The following is a 15,517-nucleotide window of genomic DNA, read 5'->3' on the forward strand; positions in this document are numbered from 1 at the left end:
CTGCTGAACACTTGTGTCGCATATTTAACCCTCATCTTAGGTATCATGTTTAGAATTATATGCCGGGCTGTTAGTTTATGCACCAAGCGAAAAAGTAAATCCTTGGTCAGTAGATTATTCCTGATCCCTTTTATCAGATGTGGGGGATCATAAAGGGCGACTTTCACATTCTCAACTTCGAAGGATCCTCTCCATTCTTCACCTCTGCGAGTATACTTTTCTTTTGTTTTATTAAGTAAATAATTTACTGAAGCCTGGTTGGTTTGTCCTTGGTCACACACTGGTATCGATTCTGAAGGGCACATTCTAATTTTAACGCTGTCAAAAAACACTTATAGTGCCACAAACTTATCTGTTCCGGTGAGAGCGAACTAAATTGGTCCATATAATCTATGTCAATATGAAATTTATTCAGTAAGTAATGAGGTATGGACCAATTTAGTTCGCTCTCACCGGAACAGATAAGTTTGTGGCACTATACATTCTCTCTAAATTTATTTGGCATTCTGAAGGCACCGTTTATGTCCAAAATTAGAGACGTCACTTTAAATTTTGAATCTGACAGCAATTAGCAGTTAAAACTATTCAACTTAGGTTAGATGGTCGAATTGGTATTCTGTGTTGGAATTAGAATAAGTATAAACCGAACACTCTTTAGTTTTTGTCTATGGGACTGTCAACACTGAAAAATGTATATCTGTCTCTCTTGCTCTGTGTGTATCTTTGTGCGTTGTGCGATCTATCTAATAAATAGTAATCTAAAGTAATACGCCCGTATTTTCAAACTGCCTGTATTTCATCAGGTTATGGGCCCAGGCATCGCGATTGTTAAAAATTGTAGTATATTTTCGCGTATTTTCTAGATACCTATTGTCTGATGTTTAAACAAGTATCAAGTTAAATTTATTGTTAAGCACTAAGGCCCACTTGCGTAACGTTTCGTCTAAACACGTTTAAAAAGTAGTTTATGTAAATGCATTTATAATTTAAATGCATTTATTTTAAACACAATTAGGTTTGACTTGCACAGACCTGTTTTTGGTATTGTTTAACTAACTGTAATTAGCGCGTTGGTAAAACAGATCCTTGCGTTCTGTTTCACGTCTTTATGCATTTCGTTTAATTTTTTCGACGAAAGTAACGTTGATGAAGTAAAAGTATGCATGAAATGAATCGCGTCAGTTGTCAACCAAACAAATAAAATACCGTGTTCTTTTCTCATTTTTGTGTTTCGCGGAAGTAAAAAGATTTTTATGAACAAAATGAGTGGAAAAAGCGATAAAATAGTTTCCCAGTCGCGGCCTCGCAGCAGTCGCAGCGCCAATTTCTCTGCAGGAACAGTCGTTACTCTTTACATGTATGGAGCCTTACAAAAATGTAATTGAGTGCAAAAAAACTGATTGCGTGTAGCTGTAACGTTATTTATTTCTTCAAAATAAATAACTTACATAGTAGTAAATAATCTTCATAGTTTATTAATTTTAAGTATCGACTTTATCGATAACTTAATCTTCGCGTCGATAATTCTTCAAATTATCGACGCGTTCCCATCCCTAGCCAGCGAAGCGGTCTTTTGTTATTGTCCCCACCTCTCGCGGCAGCCCCACTCGGTGACCACTGGCTCTCGATCATTCGGCCACGGGCTACGGCATCGACTGCGCGTGACCCTACCTCACGGCAGTCCTCTAGGTGCCTAGCCCGCTCTAAAGTGTCGAATGACCTAGACTTTACCAGTGGTGCCTTGTGCGTGTCTTCCCCAATATCGGGTAAGTGTGATCAGACTTGCTTAGCTCATTTTAGGAACCTATTTGTGTTTTAAACGTTTACAACTGTATTTTAAAAGTGTTAATTTAAATTTGTTTAACGTAGCTTCCATTTTATTTTATTCGCTGCTTACGCCGCTTACGAGTTAGCGAACAGCTAGCTTTACTACTTAGTAACTGCGCACTTATAGCAGCCAAGATGGCGGACATGCAATTACGCATTATCATTTAGACTATTTTAGACATTCCATCATCATCAGCTTTTATATTTCTTTTATTTTAATTACGCTAGCTTGCCTAAATGCATTAACGTAGTTTTATTCCAAATTATGCTGCAGCTAGTGTACCGCTTTCGGCCTTTCCTTATTATTACTATTTCTTATTTAATTAATGTTAGGTATTCCGTTCTGGTTTCCACTGCCGCCTCAATCAAGTTAGATTAGGTGCTCTTCTGTAGGTTTTGATGACGGTATGTGGAACCTAGATGATAACTGTGTACTGATGCGTTGGATTTCTATCTATTCCAGGGTCCACGGTACGGTTTACCGACTCCGCGGTTCACCTACGTGGCTTCTACGGCTCGCCCTCTACGTGCTGGTTCGGCAACCCCCTACCTTCGTGTTGCTGACCACGCCGCGCAGCCGAGCTACACGCCACGCGCACGCAACGGCCACGTGACCTGCCTGCCTACCTACCTGGGCACTGGAGAAGAGGACTTCCACGCCGGTCGCGTTATCGGGATTCCACGCCGATACTCTTCGACTCAGGGGAGTCCCTATCCGTGCCAACTGAAAACTGACTGATCGTGTAGTGTAGGCCTAACCCACGTTGACCTAAAAATAAATTTGTGTCAAGCTGAACCCTGGCTTCTCATTTCACCTCTCCCGTTAGCTAGCCATTTTTATAAGCGCGACACATAAAAAAGTTGCTTGGGCTAAAGTTATGTTAGCATTCAATGCAAATACAAAATGTAGTCCAAGAACAACTGAAAATTTAATTAGCTGTTACCGAAACATGAAGAGTAAGTTAAAAAAACAGCGTTCTCAAGCCAAGATGCAATTGCAAGGTCAGTGAAAGTGAAGTACTTATTTAAAACATTATCTATTTGGTGGTATCAGTTATTAATTATGTACCAACCAATTCTTATGGAAGTGTTTGATACTTTTTTCAGATTCAAGTAAAAAAGAGATCCTTTTGAATGCTCTAGAGGAGAATGGCAAAGATTGGCACACAATTGACTCTCAATGAGCCTGTGGAAGTATGCCAAGAAAGTTTTGGTGCTATGGAGAAGGAATTCAAAAACAATGAAACTCAAACGAAAAAATCAGTGATGGGAACAGGAGGTGGACCTGGGCCATCACATCTAGATGATGATGACCCACTTATGAAAATACAAAAATTCATTGATCCACAAATGGATGGCCGATATACAATATATGATGGGGATCGCGATATAATGGACCAATACCAAAAGAGTCAACCAGAAAAAGACCGAATAAAACCAATTGAGATAGAATATCTTAAGGAAGTCATGATAACTGATGAAACTAATCCTAAAGGCAAATCACTGGAAAACCCAATTATTGATAATACAGACCGAGAATCCACCAGAATTGTTGGTCAAGATGTTGAAATACATCAAACACCAACCCAAATAGATAGTCAAAACAGGACTGATATTTTAAGAAAAAGAAAGGCTCCTGAGCTTAAAACCAAAGTGCAGGGAAAAAAATTTGAACTTAAGGTTCAAAGAGCTCACCGATGAGAAATTGGACTTAATCAAGTTGCAAAAGCAGTCATTATTGGCTGAAATGGATCAAAAAAGAAAAATATATGAATTGGAGTTGGAAGATAGGTTAGCCCGAAACATATTTAACGAGAAAATGCGTAATAAAGAGCTAGCACTAATGGATTTAAAAATAAGAAATGAAACAAATCCATAAATGAAATTATATATTATTAAATAGGTTAAACTTTTGTCATTAATTTTACAATAAAGAAAAATAATTTTCAATCAGCTTTCTTCTTTCAATATTTCTAATCCCCCTTTGCTGTTGTCCAGTCCCAAAATTTTCTACTTGGTGATCTTCTGCTAACACTGGGTACTCCAAATCCTCAGGAGGAACGTCGTCTTTTTGCAAAATTGTAAAATTATGCAGCACTGCAGTGGCTACAATAATGCCAGGCACTCGGTGAAGGCGAAGACTAATTCCCCAGGACAGTATAGGAAATCTTCTTTTCCACACACCAAATGCCCTTTCTACCACATTCCTTGTTTTTATCTGGGATTCTTGGTACAGAGACTCTCCTCGTGTATTGACACTTCCATCTCCCTGTGGGGTCATCATAAAGTTACTTTGTGCGTAACCACTATCACCTAGCAAAAGATTATTGTCATATATTTCATTTCAAAGCACAATTGTCCCATATGTTGGAATCATGTGCTGAACCATGCCACCTTGCCACTACCATCAGTATACGACAGATTTGCAGCAGCTACACACTGCACATTCATGGAGAAGTATCCTTTACGGTTTCTGTATATTTCAGAATTCTCACCTCCCGGGGATATGATCCGTACATGAGTACAGTCAATTGCACCATTTACCCGGGGGAACTTTGCAATTTTATAGAACTCAGTCGCTGCTTTCTGCTGTTCTTCTGTAGAACTTGGTAATTTAATGTATCTTGGATATAATGATGCAATAGCATGGGTCACACGATGAACTATTCTACAGGCTGTGGATTCATGGACTCCAATTAAATCACCACAAGTTATCAATTGACTCCCTGTTGCATAGAAACGCAGAGTACACAATAACTGATTTATGGGAGATACAGCCGTACACCTGTAATTAATAAAAATAATGTTTTATAGGTATGTTTGGTAAAATAGTTTACATTATTGTAAATAAATAATGTATAACCTAACCGAACACTTTCAGAAACTGGTTGGTAAAAGTAATTAAATAGGTATTAAAATTTTATAATATTATGGTTACCTGCTATCTTTGGATAACTGTAATTCTATTTGTTGCAATAAAATCATAGTACTGGCTTTACTGAGGCGAAATCTTCTAATAAATTTTTCTTCGGAGAGACTATCAAATAAGTCTGTTCTTGGGAAAAGTTGTCGTGCCTGTGAAGGTCTATTTTTGTATTCTAGAATCTCTTCATCGTCGTCCGAATAAAATTCCCATAGATCCATATTTCACGAAATCAATCTTTGTGATACTATTAGGCCTAATTTCACACCATTCGGTTAGGTTAAAAATACCTCGGTTTGGTTACATGTTGGACCGTTAAGGTTAGTGAGTGTCCCACCATGCTAAATCACGGGGTTAACTCCCTTGATCGGGTGATAAACTTGATTGCTGCTGTGGGGTTCCGCTAAGACTTGGTTAAGAACGGTAACCTGGCAACGGGTTGTTTACTTGTCACTCATTCTGTCAAGATTCAAGATGGAAAAATGAACAGAGCCTTTGATAAACAATATACGAACTAGATGTTGTGTGACATAAAAAAATAAGCGAAATACTGTCTGGGTTTTATATAATGTCAAACCGAGATAAAAGTTTAAATTTAATGTCCTAACCTAACTTGGAACCGCAATATAGAAACACAAATTGATGGCCCTACCTGGAAATCGAACCCGGGATCCCTGGGTGATGAAGCTGAGCTTTTACCACTAGACCACAGAGGTAGATTCAAGAAGTTAAACCTAATGACTTAATGAGAACTATTGAATTAAGTGAAAAATCTTCTAACAAACAAATTTAAAATAAGACCTTACTTAGAAATTGATATGTTATTTCCCGAGAAGTTTCTTTTGCACTGACACTCCATCTTGTTCGTTGTATTGTTTTTCAAAGGGCATGGCGTAATAATATTATTTTCAATGACGGATGTCAAAAAACAACCTCGGTAGAAATAGTAACCATGGCAACCTCAAAACCAAAAAGTTTGGTTGTTTGAGGTTGTTTGAAATCACAGAGACATAGACAACAAATTTCAATGAATATGACAGAATATTGAGTGAAGTGTGAGGGAAATGAGTGAATGATACACATAATGCTGGATTTATGAATGCTCTGTTAGTTTTTCGTCGTGGGACTCATCCAGTTAACAAGGGTAATAATCCTTAAACGCGTCGTCAGCAAATCCGTTATTGAGACTGTAACTAACAGAATCATGAGAAACCAGGTCTTAACAAAATAACCTAACCTCTCTTTTTTGGCAGATGGCATTCAGTAAACACATTTAGCGACCTTGAATAGCCAAGAACGGGTGTTTAACTTTGACAGTTCTGTAAACACCATTAGCCACAAATTTTTAGCTGTGCAAGACGTTTGTTATGATTAACGCCCTAAATGTGTTTAAGTTGTATTTAAACAATATTTAAAAACGTTACGCAAGTGGGCCTAAGTTTCTTAAAAAATTGAATATAATATAATTAGTTTATTAAGAGTGAAGTCTGAATCCACAGACAAACCAGTAAACTGGTTTTGTGGGTCATTATGTATACTGTGTTTTTATGTTTACTTAATAAATACATTGAAACAAACAAACAAATACGGTTACAAGTTTTAACCTAATACCGGTGGACGACCGGCAAACATGGCGTCGTCATCAACAAATTTTTCAGGTGTGTCTATAAACAAATTGAAAGGCATCGAGAACTACAGCACTTGGAAATTTATGATGCGGATGGCACTCATCCACGACGACTTATGGGACTGCGTGAAGTCTGACACGGGTACGGCCGACCAGAAGCTGAAGGCGCTGGCGAAAATCTCGTTAGCGGTGTCGCCTGCGGCCATTCCTCACATAAGAACTGCAGAGACGGGGCACCAAGCATGGTCCAATCTGCAGAAAGCCTATGAGGACAAGGGCTTATGTCGCAGGCTCGGACTGCTTAGAACTTTATTCAATACAAAGTTGAGTGAGAGCACGAGCATGGAAGATTACCTAAATAAAATTATGGAAATCGCAGAGCAATTGAGCGAGATAGAATCAAAACTAGATGATGACTTCGTTGCCGTAATAATGCTGAGTGGGTTGACTCCAGATTACGACCCGCTTATCATGGCTATAGAAAATAGCAACCTGAAGCTAACCAGTGAAATTGTTAAAGGGAAGCTGCTACAGGAATATTTTCGGAGAGATGAGTCGTCGTCTGAAGGTGCCACAGCCTTGGTTGCTAGGAAACAACCGAAGTGTTTCAGGTGCAGAAAAGTGGGGCACTTCATTAAGGATTGTCCGAAGTCTGCGTTCTGACGTGCCAGTGCATATATCAACATATTCTTGATTTTGCTTTCCATCCCATATACTTTGCTGCCGTAAAGCCATTTCGTCAGCTACCAAAGCTAACGTGACCATTTATTTTTTTTGTCAAAGCGGGACACCTGCGGAATTTCATATCGCTCAAAGATACATATATATTATTTTTCTTTCTTATCTTTTTGCTCAATTTTCTCAGTGCATCAATTGAAAGTTCAATCCCTAGTATCCCTACGATGAAATAGTGAAATGTGAAAGAGATGCATGAATGGTGAATGACCATTTTTTTATATTTATCTAATAATCTTGTAAAGTTGGTTTATTTAGTATACCTAAGTACTTAGGTACAATGTTTTTATAAATATACCAGACGTGTACACTACATAAATCGGAATTACATTTTTTACGAATATGAAAATAACGCTTTTAATAATGCTACAAATAATGAATTTCATAGTTGTAGTAAATTTTAAGTTTCCGAATAACGAAAATTACGAAAAGTTGATAAACGAAATTTCAAACAACAGATTTATTAAAATGACCAAAGTATTTTTTTGGATGTTTTAAATTTTCGATTTTTTATTATATTGAATTGTTTAATTGTTGTAGTGACCCTGATTACTGAGCCGAAGGTAACGGGTTCGATTCCCGGCTGGGGTAGATATTTGTTTAAACACAGATATTTGTTCTCGGGTCTTGGATGTGCTCGTAAAATGGCAATAGGCCCGCCCCCTATTACATTGGGACTAACATAACACTCTGGCGAAAAGTGGGTGCAGTAATGCACCTCTGCCTACCCCGCAAGGGAGTACATTAGTACAAGGCGTGTGTGTGTGTGTGTTGAATTGTTTAAATAACGAATCCCAAAGTTTTAATATTCCGAAAACACAAATCCCCGAACGTAACTTAGTTAACAATTTAACTTTTTTTTTGCTTCGCTCCGCTTTGTTTTTCGACATCTATGTGCACCTAAACGCTCCTCCTCGCTTTGCTCGTCGTCGCACCTATCTTTAGGTTTAGGTCCTAAGGTTTTTAAGGTTAAACAACGTAAAAATCCGAGCAATTGTTTTGCTTTGTTGTGTAACTTAACAACAAATACTACAAATAGTTTTCTATTTAACAATATTTTTACTCTGTATTTGAAACGCTCCGCTTTGTTTTTCGATATCTATGTGCACCTAACACGGTCCTCCTCGCTTTGATCGTCGTCGCACCTATCTTTAGGTTTTGGTTCTAAAGTTTTTGAATAGTTCATTTAATTTTTGACAAAATCACGAATTATGATTATTTTCGGTCCGGATTTGATATTTTCATGATTTTAATAAATCTGTATTTTATTTTTCGTACACTAAAGTAATCTTATTTTTTAACGTTGGTGTATTTTACAATCGAACAAACCTTCGTGATTATTTTATCCATTCGATTTTTATAAATCGATATTTAAAAAATCGTTATTGCAATATTTTGTAAATTAGGTACATATTCGGTGTTTCTAATTCGGAAAAAAGTTTTTCGGAATTTTTGGGTGTTCTCATACCAGACGCTACAAAATTCTTAAACATCATACTTTGATTATTTTAATAATTTGAGTAGTTTAATTTAAAGTTCTTTATCAATAGTGCATCTTATCTTATTTTCACATTCATAAAAAATAATACTAACTTTTTTGGAAAACATGTACTCCCACGCATTTCTTTTTTATTAGGAATCGGTAGGAGAGCGAGATAAATTTATATACACGATAGAGCAAGAGCGAGTCAATGATCGTTACTGAACGAAGTTACTCGCGGAGTCATTTATTCATTTTATTTATTTATTATAGGAATATGGGATGAAGTTACAAAATTTAGGTAATTTAAATTATCGTTTGGTCTGTTTAAGAAAGCGGGACATTTTTGCCCTCGCGGGGGACAGCGGGACGGACAGCTTGAAAGCGGGACTGTCCCGCCCAAAGCGGGACGTATGGTCACGTTAACCAAAGCACAATTTTTTTTTTTTTCATTTTAGTCAGTTTTATTTTTTAAAATTTGAAATGCTTCAGTTGTGAATCCGGGCGTGCAATCAATATTACTGTACCATGTAGCAATGGTCTTTGGATGTGGAAGGCAAGTATTGAATACTTTTCTTACATAGGAATAGGCTCTTGGGGAATAAAAGTTAAACGTGAGGCAAAATTTTCTAAATTCAGACGTATATTTTGGCATGAGCCTCTTTTTGTTTTTTTTATGTTTTTTATGAAGATTACTATATAAATCCGCTGCAATAGATTTTTTTTCCAATAGATCGTATATGTCATAATCGATAAATCTCTGTATTTTAAAAAAACCTATGACTTGTTTTAAGGAAGCATTTCTCTTTTTGAGACGCCGATTTTTTTTCTTGCTTTGAAGAGAAGTTTTTCTTCTTAAATCCTTTCTTAATTTTGCTCTTTTCGGTGTATCAAAAATTGATTCTAAATCCGATGAGCATACTTCCTGCAAAAAATACAAATATATATTACTGAACACCATAATACCTGTAGTTTTTGTATTTTATCGACAGAATACTAACCCGCTCTACCTGATTCGTTTTTGAGAGTTCATTCGTTCCTATTTTTATGCCCGTCGAAGTGCTCTAAAAGAAAAATTAAAAATAAATAAATATATTACGGTATATCAAAGTTTCAGATATCATTGAAGGCATGGGAAATAATATATGCATATTGATCAATGTCTTACAGCTTCATGTAGATTCTGTTCCAAAAGTTCTTGTTGATCCATGATTACATCGGTAGGAACATTATTATCATTGTTTCTGTTTTTTTTATTTTCGTCGTCGTCATCAGACATTGTAGAAGATATGTACAAAGCCTGAAAATATGATAAATTTATGTAATATGTATAAGTAAATTAAGTTACGTGGTGAAAAGTTACGAGAAGCTGTCAAAAAAATATTTGGTGAGCAACATATAAATACGAGTACAATACCTTTGTAGGCACAGCCCCTGATCGAATTCTTCGGCGACCATTTGTAGTTGAGTACATGTCCTTGACATAAATATAAATAATTATGTGGGGACATCCACCAACTTTCACTTCTAGTCCGTCTTATTATTTCAGTCCAACGATTGGCAACTACCGCATCAGTTGGAAAAAAATTAAAGCTCTCGGTATTAATATGAACCATCTCCAGACAAAAGCTAATATAAAAAAAAACCGACTTAAAAATTCACTAATAGTATAAATATTTTAATTTTGACCAATTTTATGTGACTACAATTATTTTTTGAAGTCAGTGAAGTTTCGTAATCTTTTTTTTCAGAGATTTTTGAAGTCGATTATATATATTTTTTAAATTAGCTTTTGTTTTACCGTTTTTAGTTTATTTGCAATAATTGACAATTAAATGTCAAGATGCAAATGATACCAATAAGTCTAAAGCGTACCTACAATATCTTTGAAAGACCTATTAAACGATACCCCACACCATCGGAGCAACGAGAAAAAATATTCATCGCCACTTATAATATATATATATAGGGGAAAAGGGGTAGTAACTGGCCACTTAAGCACCTTGGCCACTTTACGTGTGTGCTCCATCTAAATGCATGATCTGATTTAGGTGATTTATATATTCACTAGATCCTGTTGATTGTTTTATTGATCAATTTTATAATCAATAAGAACTATTTATTTAAATATCTTTATTTCAATGAAAAGTATCACTTTTGTGTAGTAACTGGCCACTAATTTTAGTAACTGGCCCTCTTATTTTGCAGTAACTGGCCACCTAATATAATTAACTAAAATGACAAGTTTTAACCTTATAACTACTGCAAACATTATAAAAAACCTATTAAAATTAATGTGTTATGACGTAGTTAATGTGTTAACACTTAATAATGAGAAATACCTAATATTTCTTAACAAATAAACAGTTCATTGTCATCATCACGTCTCCACCTGCCGGGGCACGGGTTTCCTTCCAATGAAGGAAGGATTTTCTAACAAAATTTAATATAAAAACAAAAATACTTCTACAATTCAATATTCCTTCAATGTAATTAGTGTAACAACGTCACAATTCACATATTATTACGACAAAAAATAAGTTTCTTGTCTATAAATCATCGTAAATCTTTATTAACAATCATATTGAATTATTTCAAGTTTATATTAAGTCAAATCCTTAAATTTTAGCTTCTTCTTGAACTAATTTTAAGATTGTATAAAATACAACTTGCTACCTACAACGCACGGACATAAGAGAGGACGAGAAGATGGTGTAACACGAGGTAGAGCTGGGCAAAAAAATAAGGACATCCCAGTGCTATCGGAGAGCGGTGGTAGCTCAGTCGGGTAAGCGCCCGCTTCTCACGTAAGAGATGCGGGTTCGAATCCCGGCGCTGATATGTTCCAATCAGTTCTTTTAAGTTAAGTACAATGTATACCATCGCTATTACGGTGAAGGAAAACATCGTGAGGAAACCTGCACATCTAGATATGTGAACCCACCAACCCGCAGTGGACCAGCGTGGTGGGAAATGTTTCAAACTTAGGAAGGCAGTTTAGACCTTGGGGATATGCACAAAGGTTCCACTCGAGAGAGCCAGGTGCAGGTACTTACACCCCCACAGAAATGAGAATAGAATAGAATAGACCCTTGTCAGCAACGTAGTGGAGATCAGTAGTGTGTCGAATCTGGTAGCGTACCTTGTACTTAAACTAACCGAGAGGGATTCCTTGAAGGTCGTACAGGTATACACCAACCAACCACCACCAACCACGACACACTCTAACACAGAAGTCGAAGCAGTATAGTTACGAAGATACCTCTAGGGCTATCAAGTGTACTGCTAAGACCCAACACACCATTGTGATGGGGGACTCAAGTGGGAGTACAAGTATGCAAAGAATTGAGGGTAGGACCCCATGGCTTTAGTAGCAGAAATCGGAGAGGGCAAATTCTTGTTGACTTCCTCGAATGAGACAGACCAGAATGGGCTGTACTAGATGAATTCTTTCTATGAGAAACATCCCCGGAGGAAGTGAACATGGTCAAGCCCCGATGGTGTAGGACGAAAAATGAAATCGACTTCATTATGACTGACAAGCGGCACATATTCAGAGATGCCTCAGTGATCAATAGATTTTAAACTGAGAGTGATCACCGACTTCTTGGAGGCACTCTGAATATCAACTTCAAGCTGGAGAGAAGACGACTGATGAAGCAGGCCCTTCGTCCCACGCTGCACCAAATTGAAGTTGGTATGGCAACACCAGCTTCCAAAGAAAACAAAAGAGCCGATTCGAATCGCTGCTAACCACTACGGATATTGACGAGGATACAGTCCAAACAGTGAAGGCTGTTTGTGGGCTGGGCCACCATTATCTTGAAGAGATTTTAGCCTATATCCTGAAACATAAAATAGTTCTCAGTAACTGGCCATGTAGTAACTGGCCACTAGAATACCTATGCCAGTTACTACTAAATATTGAACGATTTTTACAAAATTTTTACCACAGAAAATGCTACTTAAAACCTTCTTAAAACCAAGGTAATAAGCTGTATTTTAAGTTAATTTACTTGCAAGTAGCAAATTGGGGTAACTGGCATAGGGGGGCCAGTTACTAAAAATACTATAAAACTGGAACCAGTAACTGGCCAAGTCTAAAAATGCAATAAAATCAAATTAAGGATTAAATCAGTACAAATTATGATTGCTTACCTCAAAATCTATCGTTGTCACTATTTAAAGTCACTCACAGAAGCTGGGGACAAAAAATATCGCCTCTCGAAATAATGTCTTCGCTTAACGTTTTCATAGCGGACAACCATTTTATCAGTCGCACTGTCGCCGACTGTTAGAAAATTGCGGATATTTTGAAGACCAATCCTTCAAGCGGAATGAGTGTGAACTAAAATGAACGACAACTTACTAATGGTTAGTGTCAAGCTATAACAGATGGCGTGCTGTCATCGTGTTTCTTATTTTAGCCGAATAAAAAGCCGTGTGGCCAGTTATTGGGGGTGGCCAATTTCACCAATGTTTACCCTACGTATATCCTTATACAGGGAGGGGTTATTATATAGGGAGTTAACAAAAAAAAAAATTGTTGCTAGATTTTACTTTGCGTTTTTTTGGGGCCGTTAATTTGTATATCTATGCGAATTAACAGCTTGATATTTTAACCCATTTCTGCTAAAAAGGGTGTTGACAGACGGACAACGAAGTATAAGGGTTCCTTTTTTCCTTACGGAACCCTAAAAATACAAGCATGTTTATGAACACGCACAAAAAGTCATCTTCTATGTTCACCAAACTTATTTATATTTTTTTTAGTGAAACACAATGGGTAAGTTGATTTCATGCATGTAGCAACACTAAAATATGGCGTTGTCATTGTTTCGATTTATCATGGATTTATCATAATTATTCGATGAAATATCTAAGATATCTGAATACTTACTTATGAAATGTGATGTTCGTAAACTTATCTTTCTTTGCAGTGTAATTTTTACACGATTTCACAGCACAAACCGTCCTTTTTTCTAAATAAAACACCGAATGACTCGTGACGTGCTCTCGCGGCGACAGTTCGTTGACCGTGTGACCAGTTATAATATTCTAGTCTATGCGTGTGACGGGGGAACCTAGCGGAGACGTAAATATTGGTGTCTTCTATTTGGCTTTATTTTACAGTGGCATCTCTCATACATCTATGGGTAAGTGTTACTAAAATAATACCTACCTAGTTTAGTTTATTAAGGGGCTAACAGAAAATAAACTAATGTAATTATGGTAGTTTTTTATTTCTTACAATCTAAATTATAACTAGCTATTAAATTATTAATTAGGTTTACTAAAATCACAGAATAATCACATATAATTGTTGTATAAATAATCAGTCTTATAAGTAATTTTTAATTATAATTTTTAATCATTATCTTCTTCCTCTGTCGCCGTCTTCAAATCTGGAAAAGAATTGTTCATTAAAATATGCCTTGTATTTTTCAGATATCATGGATAACATTGAGGCAGGCAGAAACCACCCAGTGGAGAGAAATGAAAATGATAGAAATATAGCTGGAAATATTGCAAGACAAAATTTTATAAGAAATAATTTTAGATAATAAATAAAAAAAATTACCTACCAAAAGTACCACATTTTTTTTCCCAAAAATTTTCTTGTAATTTGAGAATCCTCTCTCTTCTTTCTTCATTTTTTAATTGCATCGCAATTAATTTCTCCATGGGTTTATTTAAATCAATCTGTAAATAATAATAAGTATTTTGAATACATCATCATCATTCTAACATAAAATGCAAATGGTACCTACCTGTATAATATAAAAAATACACCACATTGTAATAAGGTGTGTTATTTATTATCTACTTATTTCTATTTTGAATTTTTGATGCGACGTCACTGACCTTGACCCGTATTATTTTCACCGGGAAGCATTGTCATTGTCTCTGCTTTTGTTTTCGCGGTAATTAGTAATTTAGGTTTTTACTTTTTATTATATAATGTTCTCTGACACGTATTGAACTAACATAAGTTCCTAATTATGGTGTAAATAAATGTGTAAATATAATTAAAGTAGGTAAATAAGACCATAGACTAATAATACACTAAAGACTGTCAATCGACATACTAACGTGCATATTACGTGAAGTTTTCAAAATGTACCTTTAATCCTAGATGGCGCTGATTTTTTAAGAACTTCATAAGTTTCCTCTTAATTGCCACGAGCGCTGCTATGGCTTTATCATAAATACAGTAGCAAATAATGCGTATTGTAAAACATAGGTGGCGCTGTAGCCGTGAAACAAGACGATACGTGTCATCCGCCCCGGGGGGCCTCACAGATTTTTATATTTCATAGCTTGGCCAGGCCTGTGTCACTCCGCGCGTGGGCGGCGCAGGCGCCGGCCTGCCGCCTGCCGCCTCGGGGGGGCGAATCTAGTCGGCTGCCGCAAGCGGAAGACGATACACGCGCGCGCTATTTGTTCCTATTTCGTACTAGTTTATAAATGTCGTATTAAGGTATTTATTAAAATTTATGAATAGAAAAATGGACATAAAAAGAAAAAAAGCAGCAAAAAAAATACTTTGCCGTATTTAATTGCTTAAATACGGATCGTGATCCAAATTTATTTTTTTTAGGTTACCAAAAGATGCTGACAGGTAAAACTAATCTAAGTATTTTATTGATTTCTTCTACGTTCCTTATTTGAAATGAAATTAATCCGAACTACAAACCCTTTTTTTCTCCATGTTGAACAAAGTCTATTCCAATTTTTTTTTCGTTAAAGTATTAAATTTACAGACACAACTACCTTCAAAATGTATTAATGAATCGATTATAAAATGTGCGCTGAGTGGGATTAGTGCTTAAGGAAACTAACACGTTCTGTATCATAATATAAATTATATCCATAATATAAATTACAACGAAAAAAAACATGTTTTCACAAAATTAAATGTTTT

General features: G+C 36.2%; 1 pseudogene; it reads right to left on the reverse strand.

The window, feature by feature from the left end:
- Positions 1-2,682: 2,682 nt before the first annotated feature.
- Positions 2,683-6,253, reverse strand: LOC119694398 (annotated as a pseudogene).
- Between the last annotated feature and the right edge of the window lie 9,264 nt (positions 6,254-15,517).

This window comes from Plutella xylostella, chromosome 14 (assembly GCF_932276165.1).
Source record: "Plutella xylostella chromosome 14, ilPluXylo3.1, whole genome shotgun sequence".
NCBI classification, from domain to species: Eukaryota; Metazoa; Arthropoda; class Insecta; order Lepidoptera; family Plutellidae; genus Plutella; species Plutella xylostella.